Raw genomic sequence first — 20,860 nt, forward strand, 5'->3', positions numbered from 1 at the left:
AAACTAATAACAAAACAGTAGCTGATTCAGAAGCGCCGGATTGTCATAGCAAAGTCAGAATTACCTCTTCTCCTAGGTTCACGAAACGGTCGTCCATCAAATGCATTGCTGTTCTGTTGTAAGTAATCTTAAAGATTCCTAAATGCATCTACTTTCGGAAGGCCAAACCTAAGTGTCTCTCTGACATGCTGCTTCAACACTAACTGTGGTTACTGAAACCACGCCTTCTTTCTTTGCGTGCACATTTGGGCGGCATTATGCTAATATTTCCACATAGTGAGGTAGATATGTGGGGGCGTGTTAGAACGAGCCGTTTTAGGTAGGTGTGGCTGACTCTTAACTTTGATAAAGAATATCTCTTTGGTTTTGAGACTTTAGTCTTTGCAACTTCAGGGATCTTATCTATTCACAATCAGCTTGTAACACTCCAAAGAGAAAGGAAAACTTGAAATCGCATCATATGACCCCTTTAAGTAGTTTTGCTTCTCCAGCAAATGTCTTGATTTAAGAATGTTTGGATCTTCGTATTGGAAAACTTTTTTGCAGTGTAATTTGAGTATTTGTTTCTGAAATACTGTTTTAGCTCTGGTTTTGGTTTTTGTTAACTATAATAATCCTCAGTCTTTCAATACGAGTGACAAAACTAATGTTAATAATATAAATATTTAAAATAAAAATTTTCTTACTTTGTATTTTTGTCTTATTTTCTAGCACAAATATTTAAACATTCTTGAATTAAGATAAATTAACTTGAGAAGCAAAATGACTTAAGATATTAAGTCTTGTTTTCTGAAAATTTGATTAAAATATTGTTAGTTTTTGCTTAAAACAAGAAAAAAGATCTTCCAGTGGGGTCAGAAAAATAATCTGAAGTCAAAGGGAAAACAAGATCATTTTTCTGACCTCATTGACAGATGTGTTCTTGTTTTAAGCAAAAACGAACAAAATGTTAATATTTTGTTATTTTGCTCCAAGTAAACGTATCTTGATTTTCGAGAATGTCTAGATATTTGTATTGGAAAAGAACCCTAATATATTTAAAATACATTTATTTCATACTAAGTATAGTTCAAATCTATTAACATATTTACTGAGAGATAACTCAAGACTTACTGATATAAAAATTATAATTAAACTTTATTTGGCATACTAGATGTGCACAATGCACATTTCTTAATATTAAGTCTAAAATGTGTTTTAATGTCACTTTTGATGAGGATTGTATGCTCTTTGAATAATATCGGTCTTCAAATTCAAAATATTTAAAGCACTACTTCTGCACAAGTAAAGCGCATTAAGTACAAAAATAGTTGTTCCAATTTAGCAGACTTGAAGTATACCAGTCTAGTACACTAAAAGTACAATTGCAGGGCATTTTATTAAGTACATAATTATGAAAATGCATTTGTAATATACTTTACACAAAATAAATGTATTTCAAATACATTTGAGTATATGCATTTTTCACTAGGGAAGGCAAAAATACTGTCAAAGAAAATAATTTTTTGCAGCTTCAGAGTGAACTCAGCAGTGGAAACCTCCTCAGATCGGCTCAGGTTTGTATCTGAGACAAACCTGATCAACAGAACTGTGAAAGAAAGTCTCTCTGTCTCTGTTAGACCTGTCTCTCTGTCTCCAGATCTTCTGAAGTCATCTGATGCCGCTGCTGTCTGGGTGGTCCAGAGAAAGACCATCAGCTCTTAAAGGAGCCGCTCACAGTTAAAACACGGTCATTACTGACTCTCTCATGCCCTTCCAAACCCGTATGCTGATCGTTTTGAATTTCTGAACTGACATGCACTTCTTCTCCACACAACAACAGTTCGAAGTGAACAACATGACTGTCAAACTCCAAAAACAACAAAAAAAGCATCATATCCAGTCACCTTTTTTCTATGGCGCATCATACAGTACAAACTGTTTCAAAAGCAGCTCCAGTAAAGTATTGTAACATGGTGCTCAAGTTAAAAGAAGTTAAACTTTTAATAAGCCTGGGTCACACTTGATACTTTTGCGGTCAAAAGTGAGCAAAGCCTTGAAATGTAACTTTTTTTTTTTTCAGGAAAATCAACGTAATGTATTTTTATTCAATAATATTATTGATTATTATTTAGAAATGTGAGGGGATTTTATGATACTATGCAATATTTGTAACATTTTTATGAGCTATTTTTGTTTCCACTGTCATTTCTGACTGTGAAGGTACCAAGTGTTACTTATTTTTTCAACCTTTTAACATGCCCAAGGTTTTGTTTTGTGTTTTCACATAGCTAATGCAACAAAAGTCTCCAAAAGTCGTCGTATTCTGATGAAGCTACGGTTTTTAAAAATTCTAAATGTTTTGATCAAAAGTGACTGAAGAGGCCCTGCATCTCAGGTTTTAACTGCAAAAAATGTGTTGTGATTGCTCTGTCTCTTTTAGAGTTTGACAGTCGTGTTGTGAACTTCTGTTATATGGAGAAGAGCTGCATGAAGATTCTTCAAAAACCCTCCTTTTGTGATAATCAACATCATATGGATGTGAAACAGCATGAGGGTGAGCCAATAATGACAGAATGATGATTTTTAGGGTGAACTGTCCCTTTAAAACTGGAACTGTGTGTGTGAGAGAGAGAGTGTGTGTGTGTGTGTGAGAGAGAGTGTGATTGTGTAATTGTAAAATTCATTTTCTCCACAACTCAAGTATTCGGCACTCACAAAACACATGCTGGACACCTGCAACACACACATTTTAAAATACAAACACAAACTCACATTTGTGGCAGCTGTTATCTTTATGTATAGCAACTTGTTACTTCAGCTTTTTCAAGTTCATGTTGTCTGCTTATATAAGTACACTTGTGTATCAATGAGATCAAAGCTAACAGACAAGAACTAAAGACACAAAACTATCAATTTGAAGGAAATCATCCAGGTCCAATTAAATGAGATCTGCATTTACACATGTTTCTGTATTCTGTGGCATACAGAAAGTCATGATTTTTTATATATATATATATATATAATGCTCTATAGTGTTCATTAGGTGTTCATAATGTACATTATAATTATAATGCATTGTATCTTATATCTTTTAATAAACAATTGTAACCAAGGTTAAATAGATTATAACATTTGCATATTTGCAGATTTTTTTGTTGCATCTGAAAACGGTTGTTTATCTTGTGTTTTAATGCATTATACTTTCTGAACAGCAACAGTGTTCAATGAACGGATAAATATTATAATGCTTTATAACTGTGGTTACAATTATTCATGATATCATACAATGCTTTATAATGTGCATATAATTAATGCATTAAAATACTTTTATAGCGCATTATCTATAAAGGTTTTAAGTATATGCATGACTGTTCAAGTGCATTCACAGCAACTTATTTGTTTAAAACATGTGCAATTTATGTTGTAGAACAAAACACAAAAGTCTCTTCTAGTGATTTTAACTACAGGCCTTATTTTACAAATCCAATGTTCTTAAAACAAAGAGGAAAACTTTGTCCTTCCAGGTTCACCTATAAACTTACATCAGTGTTTTAAACAAACAAACAAACAGCAGAAAGAAATATTTTCCATCCATCTTCCCAGAAGAGAAGGACTAATATAAAGTGAAAGTGTGAAGGTGCTGATGTAATAAGGAAACGGTTGAGTGTAGGTTCAATTAAAGGATTAAAGCTGAGAACCACGAAGCATCTCATTCAGCCCGAGCCAATCAACATCCGGCTCCGCCCACACGCTTAATTACATTCCTGCTTGAGTAAAGAACCGGCGGAGAGCTGAAATGCCTGTGTGCATGTTGTTTCACCTCGATTCATGCAGTGAACATTATGTCTGAGGAAATGAATGTGGAGAGAGACATGATGACTGTGAGTTTGGTTTGGAAGCACAATACGCTTGTGTGATTGTAATTAGATCACAACAGATCCGAATCATGCATCTGTTCTCAGTCGCAGACACAATTACAAATGCACTGTAATGCAACAGAAAACCATGCATCATGTGCTGAATCAAACCTTTTGACTCATTTCGAGCTGCTGATTCCAAATAATAGTGCCTGCTTTGCTGCTTCACTTCACACTTTCGTCAAAAAAAAAAAAAAGCTTATTTTGTGAAGTTCTTTGACATTAAATTTGTATTTTAAGATATTTTTCCACTCCTTTGAGGATTTATAGTTAAATTAAGCATTTGTGATATATGATATGCACAATATGATTTATGATACATACATATAATTAGAAAAATTCTTATTTTGTGAAAAATATTTGATGGACATTTTTTTTTTCATTGATATTTTTGAACACAGAATTGGGTAATATTTTTATTTTTTTGTTGCAAATCAGCAGAATTAGAAAGAAAATGCAAACATGAGCCAGATGTTTATTATAGTTAACTAAAACTAAAACCATAAAAACATGTCACTTGAAAAAGTACATTTTAATGAAAATAAAAATCATTTTGTTTAACTTGATTTACTAAAATAACTAAAACCAAAATAATAATGAATAAAAACTATATGGACATATTTAAAGAAAACAAAAACTAATATCAATGACAAAAGTACTAAAACCTTAACTGAAAGGAAAATGAAACAGAAAATGTTAAACTAAAAATGTATTCAAAATATTAATAAAACCATAACAGTATCTCAATATGACACTAAAATAACATTGATTTGACTACATCCAAACTTGTGTTTATGTAAAGTCCTTTGGCATTAAATAAACTATTTTAATATATATTTTCCACTCCTTTGGAAAAATAGTAAAAAAAAAATTTAAAAGTGAAGTTTTTGACATTTGACCTCTTTTGTTCTAAGTGCATTAATGCTGATACATACGCATAATAACTACATATACCTACTTATTTTGTGATTAAACCTACATAATGGGATGTTTTTAGTGATATTTTTAACTCAAAATCATCAAATTACACTAGGTAATATTAGGCGTTTTTTTGCAAATCGGCAGAATTTCTTTTCAAGATGCTTCACTTCTGCAAGTTAGATTATGAAGCGCACTGCATGCACCAGTAAACATTTGTCTGATTGTGTCTAACGTTGACTTGAGTTGGTTCTAGATCATTAGACGTGACATTACGGTGCAGTGAAGCAGCACATTTGCAGCCTTTTTTCCTGGCTCTATATATAGAGAATAATGCTCATTATGGAGCGGCAGCAGTTTTCTCTTCAACAAAGGCTGAATTGACACTGAGGGCTGATTTAGCCGTAATAAGCGGTATTACACAGATCTGCTCTCCAGAGCGTCTCACTCGCAGATAACCTGTCGTTTGAACATCTCACGGCTCTTTGGAAGGGCATTAAAAGCCTATCATTAAGACGCTGTGTAGAGAAATTACCTTCTGGGAACGCAGCCAGACAGATTTGGTGTTGCAAACACGAAGGAGGTGGGAGACGTGTTCAGAGACAGATTAACATGCGCTCAAAGACGCCTTTGTAGTCGACGTGGCCCGTGTTTGGATGGGCTGGATGAGGGACTTACCAGCAGAAGAGGCATGAGGTGTGATCGTTTCCGTCCTCCGTTCTGGCCCATGTTGATGCTGTTGTTGTCTTCCACCTGAGGAGCTCTGAAACGAGAGCATGAACTGTGGGAATCGAGTGAAAAACAGTGCTCTTCCTCAGTATTTACGTCTTGTTTTCCAGTACAAACATAAACATTCCTAAATCAAGACACGTTTACTGGAGAAGCAAAATGACTTACGATAGTAAGATAGATGTGTCAAAATCAAAGGAATAGTTCAACCAAAAATGTGTTCACCCTCAGTTCATCCGAGATCGGGATGAGTTTGTTTCTTCATCAGGTTTGTAGAAATGTAGCACTGCATCAGTGCCTCAGCAATGGATGCTCTGCAGTGAATGGGTGCCGTCAGAGATGCAATGCTGCATTTCTCCAAATCTGATGAAGAGACAAACTCATCCTGATCCCGGATGAACTGAGGGTGAACACATTTTCATTTGTGCGTGACCTATTCCTTTAAGTGTGCTTTTGCTTAAAACAAGAACAAATATCTGCCAGTTCGCTCAGAAAAAACGTTTCTTTTTCAAATCCCACTGGCAGATATTTGTTCTAGTCTTAAGTAAAAACTCACTTAATTTTTATTTTTTTTTTTCAGAAAACAAGACTTCATATCTTAAGTCATTTTGCCTCTCCAATAAATCCAGTATCTTGATTACAGAATGTTTAGATTTTTATACTGGAATACAAGACAAAAACACTAAGTAAGAAAGTCATGAATTGCATGTGATGCAGCGCATTATTCCTCACAGAAACACTCTTCAGACTGTGTCAGTGCATGCATCTGTCAAACACAGTCAGTGAATGCATGCGTGCATACACAGTTTGACCTTTGACCTCACACAATACTGACTGTAATGAGCAAAATGACACTAAAATGTACAGTCATTCTCACAAATGCACATGAATCCACCATAAAAGCATCATAGCAGTACACTCTAAAAAAGTCAATAAAAATACATCCCAATGTGCTATATTTCACAAGAGTTTTCTATGTATTCTGGTTTCTGCATTGCATTGTGTTTTAGGGTTAAAGGCAATGTCGTGGCAGAAAATGAACAGTATCTTATCTGTTTTTCTACAGACTTTTTTTATGTTTAGAGTGTGGTTGGCTGTAGTCCACAGGAGTCATGTGTGTATCAGTTCAGCAACAAGCCGTCAGATTTGTTTGAAACTGCATTATGAAAAACACACTTGGTGTGCTGGTGATTTATGAGCTCTAAATTAGACATCATGAGGAACAGAACGAAAACATCCATCAGAGAGCGGATGATGAAATCCTGAGACAAACAACAGACCGAATGACAGCAGTGACACTCGCATGTCATGACACAGTGATCATATTTGAGCTTTACTGTATTCAGTAACTCATTATCACTGGAAACATCCGGTTTAAGGGCTGCTGCTGAAGTGAGACACTTCGAGTCAAATTTATTTCTAAAGCACTTTTCACAATGCATATCAATTCAAAGCAGCTTTACAGAAAATCATTATGTCATTGTTTATATCATCATGCCATATTGTCGCATTTAGCAGATTAGAGCCGGACAATAATATATAGTTACATTTTGCGACAATTTTTCAACCAACTCGGCTTAATGAAATAACGCTGTCATGAGTCGTCTCACTCAACAGCTAGAACAAGTATCAAAGCTTCTACATCACTTGTGCTCTGACATTTCCATCAAAACACAATTAAGAAGACATCAAAATGACACAATCAAAAAAAGAGAAAACCGAGAGAAAAACAAGAGATGATCTCACAGAACACACTGACGATTGCTTCAGAGCAGCTTTTCAGAAATATTTAATAAAATAACAAAAGCACATAGCAAAAAAATATGTTTGTCTATTAGAAATAGAATTAGAAGTTATTACTTATTAATCATTTTTTTATTATTCATTTATAATTTATTAAATAAGGTTTTGGTGAAGTACTAAAATTACTAAAACCAGCAGTGGAATGAAAATAAATTAAAGCTAAATAGAAATAAAAAACACAGCAAAATACATAAACTTTATGTATGTGTTTTTAGAACTTTAATTGTAAAAGTACAATTAAAAAATTTTGCATTGGCAACTGAAATAAGCTTTAGTTGAAGTACTAAAATGACTAAAACTAGAATCGAAATATAAATAGAAATCATTTTAATTTATTTTGTATTAGAAATAAATAACAAAAATTAAATTCCAATTTCAGCTTTTTTCAAGATTTTTCAAAGTTTTAGATAAAGGTGATTCAAGTACAATTTAAAAAAAATACTATTTCATTCTTTCTATTTTAATTTTTAACATTTAATTCAATGTGTTACTTGCAGTTTCTTCGTAATTACTTGTGAAATTTACTAGTAATTTCTGAGTGAAGATTAGTTAATTCTAGACTAAATTTTGTTTAGCCTAGAGAGAAATCTAGAGCAGAGGTTCTTAAAAACAGGTCTCAGGTCTGATTCAGTCGCAGAACGCAGGGAAAAACATGCTAAATGTAAATAAAAACTAACCATATAATCATTCGTAGTTATGATAGTAAAATAAATCCACTCAACACTTGTTCACTTAGTTATTTTGTTTGGGAAGCACAGATTCATCCGTCACTTGATGAAATGAGTTAAGGCAAAAAACATTCTAATGTTTCATTTATTTATGGTCAGAAATGAAAGCCCTCTTTTTTTGGTTTGTGATGCTTATGTGAAGGGTTTCAATTATACACCAGCGTTGTTACTGTTAACTAAAATGAAATCTAAAAGTATTAAAGTTTTAAGGTTAACATATTTATCAAATATAAATATTAATAAAAAAAATGTATAAATATAAAATGAAATACTTAAAATAAAACTTACATTATTTGAAACTAACTTAATTTTTTTAATTGGAATTAAAAATGTTGTCTAATGTTGACTAAATGAAATAAGCTGTAGTTGATGTACAAAAAATCCTAAAACTAGAACTAAAATAAAAATTAATTTAAGCTAAATAAAAATATTTTAATTACTAATTAATTAGTTAATTACTTAAATTTAAGTTTATTAGAAATAAACCTAAATTTTAAAATTAGAAATACAATTCTTTCCTTGGCAGCTAACTGAAATAATAAGCTTTAGTTGCAGTACTAAAATTACTAAAACTAGAAGTGAAATAAAAAATAAAGCTAAATAGAAGTATTAAAAAAATAACAAATGCACAACAAAATTATTAAAACTTAAATTTATTAGAACTAAACTTACATTTTAAAATTAGAAATAAAATTGTTGCCTTGGTAACTAACTGAAATAAATAAGCTTTAGTTAAAGGAACACTCCACTCATGTTCCAACTCCCCTAGAGTTAAACAATCGAGTTTTACCGTTTTTGAATCCATTCAGCCGAGCACTTTTAGCTTAGCTTAGCATAGATCATTGAATCTGATTGGACCGTTAGCATCTCGCTCAAAAATGACCAAAGAGTTTCTATATTTTTCCTATTTAAAACTTGACTCTTCTGTAGTTACATCGTGTACTAAGACCAACAGAAAATAAAAAGTTGCGATTTTGTAGGCCGATATAGCTAGGAACTATGCTCTCATTCCGGTGTAATAATCAAGGAACTTTGCTGCCGTACCATGGGTGATATTACAATGATATTACGCAGCGCCTGAAAATAGGCTTATTGGAAGTTACCTAGCTGGGACTATTTTCAGGCGCTGCGTAATATCATTGTAATATCACCCATGGTACGGCAGCAAAGTATAGGCAGAAAAATATAGAAACTCTTTGGTCATTTTTGAGCGAGATGCTAACGGTCTAATCAGATTCAATGATCTATGCTAAGCTAAGCTAAAAGTGCTACTGCCAGACCCGGAGATCGGCTGAATGGATTTGAAAACAGTAAAACTCAACTGTTTAAAATGAGCCTATTTTCAAAAATAGTGGAGTGTTCCTTTAAAGTACTACAATTATTAAACTAGAACTGAAATAAAAAATAAAGTTAAATAGAAGTATTTAAAAACTTAATTATAAAAGATAAAAAAAATACTAGCATTTTAAATTAGAATTAAAAATGTTGCCTTGGTAACTAAAATAAGCTTTAGTTGAAGTAAAACTAGAACTGACATAAAAATAAATTAAAACTAAAAAGAAATATAAAAAGCACATAAAAATTACAAAAACTTAAGTTTATTAGAAATATACTTACATTTAAAGAATTAGAAATAAAAATACTGCCTTGCCAACTCACTGAAGCTGTAGCTTAAGTACTAAAATGACTAAAACTAGAAGTTAAATAAAAATAAAGCTAAATAGAAATACAAAAAAACTAACAAAATAACAAAAATTTAAAAATCTTTTTTAAATCAAACTAAAAAAATAAGCTAATTAAAAAAATGACTATTTTTAAGCATAATAGCTACAAGACATTTTATCATGATGCTCAAAAAAAGCTCTAGAATCACAGTGTTTATTCAGTGGGAATCAATCTGCAGTTGGATGACTTGCTTAAAAATGATCCTAACTGTGGAATATTTGCTCAGACCACACATTCCCATCAGGCACTTAGTGAGGCAGCTTCCTCCAACGAGTACAAGACAGCCACTGCCAGCCTGACGGAGAGACGAAACGTCTGTCTGCGACGAACCCCTCGGCTCTGCGTTTCATCAGAGGACTTAGAGAAGGACGAAGGGGGGGCGAGAGGGAGAGCAGAAGAAGTTATTTTTGCAGGAAACGAAGCGAGCGCCAAACGCCTGTGCCCCTGAGCCCCCCGGCTCATTATCTGACAAAACGAACACACACGCCCAAGACGCTTTCATCAGAATCCAGATCCAGTGCTTTTCTCTCCACACACCGGGCTGGAATGCACTGCACTCCCAACACAAGCGCTCTGACAGACACTGCCCGGGCTTGTCTCTGTTTGACTCGCCGCCCCAGGTTATTAATCTTATAACGACCACATAATCTAAGATAAATACACAGAGTATCATTATCCTTATCATTAACAGCCCTGAAATATCAGTTCCTAGGGGAAAGGAGAAGGTAAAGATATTATTACTCCGAATGACCCGTCCGATTCTGCCACAGAAACCCATTTACCATTAAAAACACTCAAAAAATGATTACATTTAAACAGTTTACTTTTATTTAATGCCACTGTATCAGGTTTCTCTTTGAAACATGATTTCTTGTTAAACTGACTTGAGTTGAAATGGTTTCTCTTTGGCTTATTTTTAAGGCAAGACACCCTAGATAGGGTAAAAATTTAATTAAAAGATATCGTCGTACTTCCTCAGTTGACTGATTACATTAAGAATTGCAAAAAAATTTTTGCATTACAAGTTTTCTGTTTAATATGCAAATGGATCATTATCTAATTAAAACTGCACTAATTTTCACCATGCGTTTAGAAGTAAAATGTTATATAAATCAGTGTGAATGATATAAAAACAAACCCCTCAGTAAAAACCTTCAGAATAGAGATGGGAATAAAACTGTAAAATTTGGTTTTTGTACGTGCTGCTGAAGTGGAGAAACAAACTCATTTTGAGAAAACAACCTGTAAAGATATGTACCGTAAATGAAATCTGCAGTTGTAAATAGAAGCAAAAATAAAAGCAGGCAAATGATATATGAACAAACCCCTCAGTAAAACCCTTCAGAATATAGATAGGAATAAAACTGTAAAATTTGGTGCATGTAAATGCTGCTGAAGTGGAGAAACAAACTCATTTTGAGGAAACGGTCTTTAAAGATACCATCTCAAATTGCAAATAGATAAAGTACAATAATAAAACCCGGCCAATAATATATGACAAAACCCTTAGTAAAATCCTTCAGAATATAAATAGGACTAAAACTGTCAAATTTAGTGTATGTAAGTGCTGCTGACGTGGAAAAACAAACTCATTTTGAGAAAACAGCCTGTAAAGATATGTACCGTAAATTAAATCTACAGACACAAATGATAAAGGGCAATAAAAAAACAGGTGAATGATATATGAACAAACCCCTCTATAAAAAGCTTCAGAATATAGACAGGAATAAAACTGTAAAATTTGGTGTATGTAAGTGCTGCTGAAGTGGAGAAAAAAATCTCTTTAAAGTTGTGGATTAGAATTTAAATCTGCTAATGCAATTAGATAAAGTGCAATAAAATAAAACTTAAATGTGCATTTTGTATGTTTTTTTTTCCACTAGTCTGATACAACACCTTGTGAATAGCTCAAAATTGACCAGTGTATGAAAAACTCTCTTTACCAATAGTATCTTGCCATAAAAGAGCATGTTTCAGTCAAGTTGCTCAATCAGAAAGCGCTGGTTAACTGTGTTAAACTGAAGTGACGGGTCTGCGCTCAGAGCAACTGTATGTGTAATAAGTAAACATGAATGACAGATTGGTTTCTGAGAGGTCTGTGTGGGCCGATCATAAGCTGAACAGACACACAAAAAGCTTTAATGTCAACAGTTAGTGTCTCATGGGAGTTTGCGTGGGAAAACCCCGTCTCTCAGAAGCAAACACACGGACTTATCGTTCCTGTTGTTTATATCAAAACGGAAGCGGCGGGAAGGAATAATCTCAGTTGTGCTTTAAGCTGCGGATCCACCTCTTTACCAACATCTTCAGATAAACACAAACCAACAGAACATACACATCCGGCTCTGAGACACGAACACAGACGGCCTGTAATTCGTCTGCGCTGATATTTGCTGTCAGATTAGGAAATTACTCTTCAAACGGCACTAATCAGTGAGGAAATGAGAGCCGGGCTTCACTTGGTCTCCTTCCCAGTTCATTTCCAATGTGAATTAAATGATCAAAGATTCTGGTCTTTCTGGCATCAGTGTGTTTAGTTCAGTAAAGTCCACCTTAACTTTGAGGACAAACTCGGTCTGTTGTACTAGATTCTGCTGTCTACATCAGTTATTTGCCAGTTTTCACAGTGAAGACATTTGGAAATTGTGTTTGCTGTTAGAGGCTGTTTATTATGCCGCGTTGACAAGGCAAACACACTGTTATTGTACATTTACACATCTGCCAAATGCTTACGGTGCAACTTACAGCACAGTCTCTTCCGTGGGAATCAAACCCATGAGCGTGTGTTGCAAACACTGCACTCTGAGGCTGTTTTACAAAGAATGCGTTTTTGCATTTAAAAATGTGAGACACTGGTAGTGGAATGGGGAAGAATTCAAGGTCTTGAGATGCATTATTTAAAAGTTGAACTTTTTTTTTCTCTCTTTTAATGGTTTTAGATGCAAGCTCAATCGTCAAACATGTCTATTTAGCGCAGGGGTTCACAAACTTTTTCCAGCCATACATATTTATAAATATTTACTTAAAGTCCTCCTGAGATTTTAAATCAATATTTTAATAATTATTATTAGTAGTAGTAGTCACAATTACTTCTGAGACAAACTTTTTTGTCAGCTGAAACCATTAGAAGTAAAATATTTACGTCCCCCTGCAGTTTTCAAAATTAATATTGTAATAATTTTACAACACATTTGCATGTTGATAATAATAATAATAATTAGTCGTAGTAATAGTAGTTGTAGTAGTAGTTTTTTAACTCAAATTATAAAATAAAGACAAATATATTACTGTTGTAAATTACAAAATGAATATTTGATCATTATGATCAAATGTGCTGCATGATTCACTCTGAAACGCAGTGCATCAGGCTAAACAGTTATTCGATTCAATCAGCCTTTGATTGGATAATCAAACTAATCTGTATTGCGATTATCATCCAGTCCCATTTATTCATTTTAATTTTACATGCAATATACTTGATTATTAGCTTTTCATCAACTCACAAACCCCTAAAGTCTCTCACAAATCCCCAGTCTAGCACATGTTTACATAGAAAAACAATAGAAAACAGCAAAGTGTAATGCAAAAACATGCTCTGTGTCAGCTGAGCTACTGGATAACATCAGAACAAATTATACAGAGTGAATGATCACATGCATTTTCTGTAGCAGATCAATCAATTATCTGAACAAACTCATGAATGTCTCAGAATGATCATGAACTCCAACTGTTCAAACACACACACCTTTAACTTGCATCAACCTGCCATCTATCTTATAGTAAACGACTAGCAACAACCACACAGAACACCCAAGCTAGTATCAAACCTCCAGAAGCTTCAGACAATCAAGGCTTTTGTCAAGCCTACAATCTCAGTGTCCTGATATCGGAGAAAGGATTGCACTAGCGGAGAAGCTTAAGAAGCTCTTAAGTCGCTGTTGAATCCTGCTCGTTTGCCACCGTTTCTCCGTCAGATCTCTGCCTCGCAGCCATTGACATCCAGGGTGAAAAGTTGATTAAAAAAGTCAGGAGCTACTAAGGAGCTGTATAGAACCTGGAGGTATGGAGACAGTATGTGATTGTACATGCAAACGGAGGATGTGCGGCTCCTCAGGTTTCCTCCAAAACGCTCACCAAAGGAAAGACATGAAAGCTGCGAAAAACTATAATCTTGTCATTTCAACTGTCAAGCACTCAGAGTTTTGCTATAGGAGACAATCTAAACAAAACGACAAGAGCGACTACTGTAGACCAGATCATCAACCGTTCAACTAAGTTCATCCCACACTCAAAACAATATAGGAGGTTTCCACAGCGATGTCATTAAAGATTGCATTTCTTAGTTTATATATCCCAATTCTTACTTTTTTCTTAGAATTTGAAGTTTATAACTCTCAGTTCTGAGTTTATATCTCACAGTTCTGACTTTTTTCTTAGAATTGCAAGTTTTTATCTCATGATTCTAAATTTTTATCTCACGATTTTGACTTTATTTTGCGCAATTCTGACCTTATATCTCGCAAATCAGAATTTATATCTCACAATTCTGACTTTATATCTCGCAAATCAGAATTTATATCTCACAATTCTGACTTTATATCTCGCAAATCAGAATTTATATCTCACAATTCTGACTTTATATCTCGCAAATCAGAATTTATATCTCACAATTCTGACTTTATATCTTGCAATTCTGAGTAATCTCACAATTTTGACTTTATATTGCGCAATTGTTACTTTATATCTCACAATTCTGAGTTTTTATCTTGCAATTATAACTTTATATTGTGCAATTCTGACTTTATATCTCGCAAATCAGAGTTTATATCTTGCAATTATGACTTTATATCTCACAATTCTGAGTTTATATCTCGCAATTCTGAATTATCTTACAATTGTGACTATACTGCGCAATTCTTATTTTATATCTCGGCATGGTGAGTTTTCATCTCACAATTCTGAGTTTTTATCTTGCAATTCTGACTTTATATCTCGCAAATCAGAGTTGATCTCGCAATTCTGACTTTAAATTGCGCAATTCTGACTATATCTCGCAAATCAGAGTTTATATCTTGCAATTCTAACTTTATATCTTTCAATTCTGAATTATCTTACAATTGTGACTATACTACGCAAATCTTATTTTATATCTCGCAATGGTGAGTTTATATCTTGCAATTCTGACTTTAAATTGGGCAATTCTGACTTTATATCTCACAATTCTGAGTTTTTATCTCGCAATTCTGACTTTATATCTCACAAATCAGTTTATATCTCACAGTTCGGACTTTTTTCTTAGAATTGCAAGTTTCATGATTCTAAATTGTTATCTCACGATTTTGACTTTATTTTGCGCAACTCTTACCTTATATCTCGCAAATCAGAATTTATATCTCACAATTCTTACTTTATATCTTGCAATGGTGAGTTTTCATCTCACAATTCTGAGTTTTTATCTTGCAATTCTGACTTAAAATCTCACAAATCAGTTTATATCTCACAATTCTGACTTTATATCTCGTAATTCTGAGTTTTTATCTTGCAATTCTGACTTTGTCTCGCAATTTTGACTATATATCTATATATGAGTTTATATCTCGCAATTGTGTCTTTTTTGTTAAAACTCAATATTTTTATCTTGCAATTCTGAAAATTATCTCGCAATGAGTTTTTATCTCAAAATTCTGACTATATATCTTGCAATTATGATTTTATATCTCTCAGTTCTCACTTTATTTCTTGCATTTATGATTTTATGTCTCTCAGTTCTGACTTTCCCACAATTATAAGTTTATACAGTATCTTGGAATTCTGACTTTAGGCCTATATCTTGCAATTCAGACCTTTTCTCGGAACTGTCGGTCCAAATGGTTAGGAAATCAGAATTCATTTCAATTACATGTTTTATTTTATTTTTTAACTCTGTGGCGGAAATAAGCTTCCATAACTTGAAGTGTGAAAACATGCCTTGATAATGTTTAACTATAATTAATTTAACTAGAACTTAATTCTCACATTAGTTATACATTACAGTTACACACAAGAATACAACTTGCAGGGAATTATAAACCCCAAAAAAACGCAACAGCAACTGTTTGGCTGAAACGACGTTCCTCTGAAAAACAATTATCTTTCATTTGAAAGCAAACCCATAAAGTGTTGACGATCTATGGTAGAGCGATGAAAAGCGGTGGTGGTTCTGCTCGACTGACACACGAGCACAAAGGCCGGTGTTTTTGGGCTGCGGTGTCTGCAGGGCGGTGCTGTCTGCATCCTGACTTTACTGGGAAACACAAACACTCTTCACCTTTTGATGATTTTAATTACTGCTTTTCAGTGAAAGCAGAGCAAAGCCAGAGAAAAGCAGCTCAGCAGCAGCTGAAGGAGGGCAAAGCTCTGTTGTCTTTTCATGCGACCGCAGCCTTTGATTCCTCTCATCCTTCAGACGGCGTGACAGAGTCTCATCAATCACTCCTTTCTCTGCGCTGATGCTTCTGGCTGCTCAGAGTTTACTTATGGCCAAGCCTACAGTATATCCTCATTCAGGCATTGAGTGCATTAACCCTTGAGCTGTGCTGGAAATACTTCACCAAAATTGCTTTCTGGTCCAAAATGACTGGCCTTTTAAAAATTGCTTGTAAATCTCTCGTTATGCTATATTATCATCAAATCTTGGATTCAATCTTTTTATCAACTTGTTTCTTTGTCTTTCAGTTGCACAGCTTTTGTATTTCTTTTTGGAATTGATTGGTCACAGGCTTCATTTATCTGAGCTTATGCACCTCAGTATATATAAACATCAATTCAGCTTGTTGCCAAGAGAACAATTTTCATTTAAATTTAGTTTGACTTGATGTACTAAAACAACTAAATCTAAAACTGAAATAAAAAATTATAAAAACTACAATATAGACGAATATAAAAAAATACAAACTCATAAAAATAACAAAAACACACAAAAAAATTACTAAAACTTTAACTCAAATTAAAATGAAAACGGAAAATGTAAAAAAAAAAAAGTATTCAAAATACTAAAACTATAATATCTTGTTTATACTACAACAACACTGGTGCAAACTGAAAGAAAACAAGTTAATAACAATATTTATTCTAAGATTAATTATAAAGCATTACAAGAAACTTACAAGCAATTTGGCTGGTCTTTTTTGAACATCACAAGTGCAACAAGGTGGGGAAAAAATCCCCCAAAATACAAAAATTATCAAAAAAAAAAAAATTTGTGAAGTTGTTATACCCTGTGGACAAACTCAGTAAATTTTAATCCAACGCAATACCATGCATTAGATGCATGTGACCCAAACACAACATGACCGTCACGTGGACAATATCTGCACGACTGCAGAGTCAAACTCTGAATTTCACATAAAAGATTTTTAGAAATCAAACCTGAGACACATATGTGAGACGTCAAAATAAGCACCTTATAGATCAACCATAGTAATGAAGCACTGATTTGGGAAAACAACCTTCAAAACATCTAAGACATTTAACATTTCAACATCCAGATAAAAACCTCTGCCTTTCTTTGATACAAGGAGATAAACGAAAAACCCTGAAGCTCAATCAATCTATAAAATCTACCATTCAGGCACAAGAAGAAAAAGAGCAGTTTAACCCCTGCTGGCAGATGCTGTAACTGCAGCAATACACATCAACATTCAGCAGCAGAAGTACCATAATAACGTGTTGAATGCCACTGTTCCTGATCATGCGTATCAGTTCACATAAATATCAATGAGAGAATCACTTATTCAGATCATGTACTGCTGTGATCTGGGACTTGATTTTTGATTTTTGATTTTTGATTTTCTTCAACTTCAGCCACTTTTCGGGGTTGATTTTAATTAAAAATAACAGATTTCAGATTTTTTTTACCATGCCTTCATCTTAATTTGACTTCATTTCAAATGCCTTTTTATAAGTTTTAATGTTTTACCCATAACTTGTCCCATAATTTCAAACTTATCAAATTTATAAAAAAAAAAAATCTGAATTGTTACAACAATTATGCACAAATTCCAAAAATGCTGTTGAATGCCACTGTTCCTGATCATGCATATCAGTTCACATAAATATCAATGAGAGAATCACTTATTCAGATCATGTACTGCTGTGATCTGGGACTTGATTTTTGACGTCCCATTAGGGAATACATAGGTGTTTCTTCAACTTCAGCCACTTTTCGGGGTTGATTTTAATTAAAAATAACAGATTTCAGATTTTTTTTACCATGCCTTCATCTTAATTTGACTTCATTTCAAATGCCTTTTTATAAGTTTTAATGTTTTACCCATAACTTGTCCCATAATTTCAAACTTATCAAATTTATAAAAAAAAAAAATCTGAATTGTTACAACAATTATGCACAAATTCCAAAAATGCTGTTTTACGGATTCGGTTCGAATGAGTCAACTGAGCGAATCATTTGGCACAGATTTTGTTTTACTTTTTGGATCTGACTGATCATAGCCCTCATTGATCTGAGCTTATGAAACTTTTGAGTGAAAAAAGCATTATTTGTGGATAATTTTTGCAATGTTCACTCAAAATCTGATCAATCATTGATCAAAAATACATACAAAACCTATGCTAATCAGTGTTACTATAGTTACAGGAAACTAAAAATGAAAAATTTTAACTTCACATAAAATATAAATTTTATAAGTTTTAATGTTTTACCCATAACTTGTCCCATAATTTCAAACTTATCAAATTTATAAAAAAAAAAAATGTGAATTGTTACAACAATTATGCACAAATTCCAAAAATGCTGTTTTACGGATTCGGTTCGAATGAGTCAACTGAGCGAATCATTTCAACCGATTCATCACAAAGCAAAGGTCGTCTTTTTGCTCGTCAAACACTGCGATCATCATTATCTCAAATTGCCATTTGACCAGCGACAAGACGAACATTGTGTTGTTTTATCATGTCTGGACTCGATCTGCAAAGGTTTTAAAAAACGATTCAATATGAGGGTCATCGGAGAAGTTCTGTTACAAGCACATGTCAGCTTTTCCAGATTAGTTACGACTAGGAATTGTACAGTTTCACCAGCACAACCAAGACAATGCAGTTGCAAAAAAATGCAATAACAAGTGTAGATCAATCAATAAAAAGCATCGTCGCAAATTCCGCTCAACTCTATTTGGCAACGACGGAACTTGCGACCATAGTCGCTTTTGGCAATGCAACTAGTTTTGACCGACTTCGCTTTAATAATACCGATTCCAGCATCGCGCCCTCATCAATGCATCTTTTCTCCAGTAGCCTAATGTTTTTCTCGAGTCGCTCGCATTTATGTCCTCTTTAAGTCAGCAGCAGTTCAAAGTCTCAGAGACATCAGAAGCTCCAGCATGCAAGCAAGCGCATGTCTCATCTCCATGCAGGACTTTCCCTCGCATCTCATCTCCGCATGGGACAGCCAACGCATTCCCAGAACTAGCCCTAGCTTAGGATAACTTGCATATCTAAGCGCCACATCACATATTGCGCAAAGTTCAAGAGCGCGTGCATAATAAACAACAAACTGCTTTAACACGTCTGACTAAGCAACTAGACTAAATAAAGTATAAGAGCACTAAGGGTTCGTGTGCATCTCAGTGAAGCAGGAATTTCCCCGCAGCGCATTCCTGAGGCGCCTTTACCTGCGGGACTCCAGAGCCGCTTCTGCGCTTCAGCTCGACACAAACCCGGCGGATTCTTCAGCACGACGACTCTTTCTGAGCTCAGATCTGGACTGAGATCAGATCATGGCAGGGAATCGGGTCAGTCCGTCGCCTCTTAAAGCGCTTCGGTTCGTTTCTGCGTCTGGCTCCACCTCGAATGACTGCGACTTCAAGATGCTCTCCGCCCAGAACGAACCTGAGACAGGTATCTACAGACTCACTGCTGCCCGCCAGCGGCACACACACACACACACACACACACCCCGCCGCGAGAAAGAGAAGATCAATCAGCATCAGCATCAAAGCGAGATCAAACCGGCTCGTTCGGTTTTTATTTTTTTATTAGAACTGTGTAATTATTTTGATAATAGCCTATATATTGATGTGCAAGAAATGTATGATGTTCTACCAAGTGAACCCATAGATGGCAGGATAATTTATTGACTTGTTTATCTATTGATCGGAGAAGATGCATTAGGGAAACAGGTGTGACAGGTGTACTTTCCCTCAGGGATGCTTTTTTTTTTTTGGGGGTGCATTTTTCTCTTCTTTTATGTGCACTTTGAAATGTGCTTTCCGCCTGCAATCAAACACACAATGCATGAAGAACTAATCAGATTCTCTCTGTGAAGCTCAGAGAGCGCACAGAAAACCGATCCACCACAAGGATTCATTTAGAACCAAATGAAGAGTGATTCTGTATCAGTTATCATAAATGACTGTAGTTGCACATTCATGCATCATTTTGCGGTGCGAAAGATGATACATTTGTAACAGTAATGTTTTGGCGACTGTCACTTGGTAACAACTTCACAGCAGGGGCGCGAATAATGGTTGCCATGGAGATGGCAGCATCAGCCAGTCTGAAATGATGCATTGCATGCAGGATACATAATTGCAACTTTTTATTTCACAACTCTTAGAGAAAAAAAAAGTCAGAATTGCTATATAATTGCAAGATATAATTCACAATTCTGAGAAGAAAATTCAGAACTGTGAGATATCAGCTAAACATGGTAAGATATGAACTCGCAAATATAACCAGCAATTGCAGGAAACTGTATGAACTCACAATTCTGAGAAGAAAAGTTGTAATTGTGAGAAATAAAGTCAGAACTGTCAGAACTCAGAATTTTGAGATATAAACTCAGAATGCAATAAATAATCTTGCCATTCTGAAAAGAAAAATGATGCAATTATCTGTTTTTTTTTTATTCCGTGGTGGAAAAAAAAAGAACTGCAAGAGGTATACTTGGAATTCTGAGAAGAAAAGTTGCAATTGTTAGATAAAAAGTTGCAATTACCTTTTTTTTATTCCGTGGTTGAAACAAAACAAACAAATAACATAGAATTGCGAGATGCAAACGTA

The 20,860-nt window shown here is 34.3% G+C and overlaps 1 long non-coding RNA gene across 1 annotated transcript; it reads right to left on the bottom strand.

Moving 5' to 3' along the window:
* Positions 1-2,648: 2,648 nt before the first annotated feature.
* On the bottom strand, positions 2,649-19,651 carry LOC107697802 (uncharacterized). Its single transcript, XR_001635239.1, has 3 exons — positions 19,471-19,651; positions 5,496-5,580; positions 2,649-2,715 (listed from the first exon to the last, which is right to left on the bottom strand). It is a non-coding gene; the product is annotated as an uncharacterized LOC107697802 (long non-coding RNA).
* Positions 19,652-20,860: the final 1,209 nt, after the last annotated feature.

Source organism: Sinocyclocheilus anshuiensis, unplaced genomic scaffold (genome assembly GCF_001515605.1).
Source record: "Sinocyclocheilus anshuiensis isolate Anshui unplaced genomic scaffold, SAMN03320099.WGS_v1.1 scaffold1123, whole genome shotgun sequence".
Classification (NCBI taxonomy): domain Eukaryota; kingdom Metazoa; phylum Chordata; class Actinopteri; order Cypriniformes; family Cyprinidae; genus Sinocyclocheilus; species Sinocyclocheilus anshuiensis.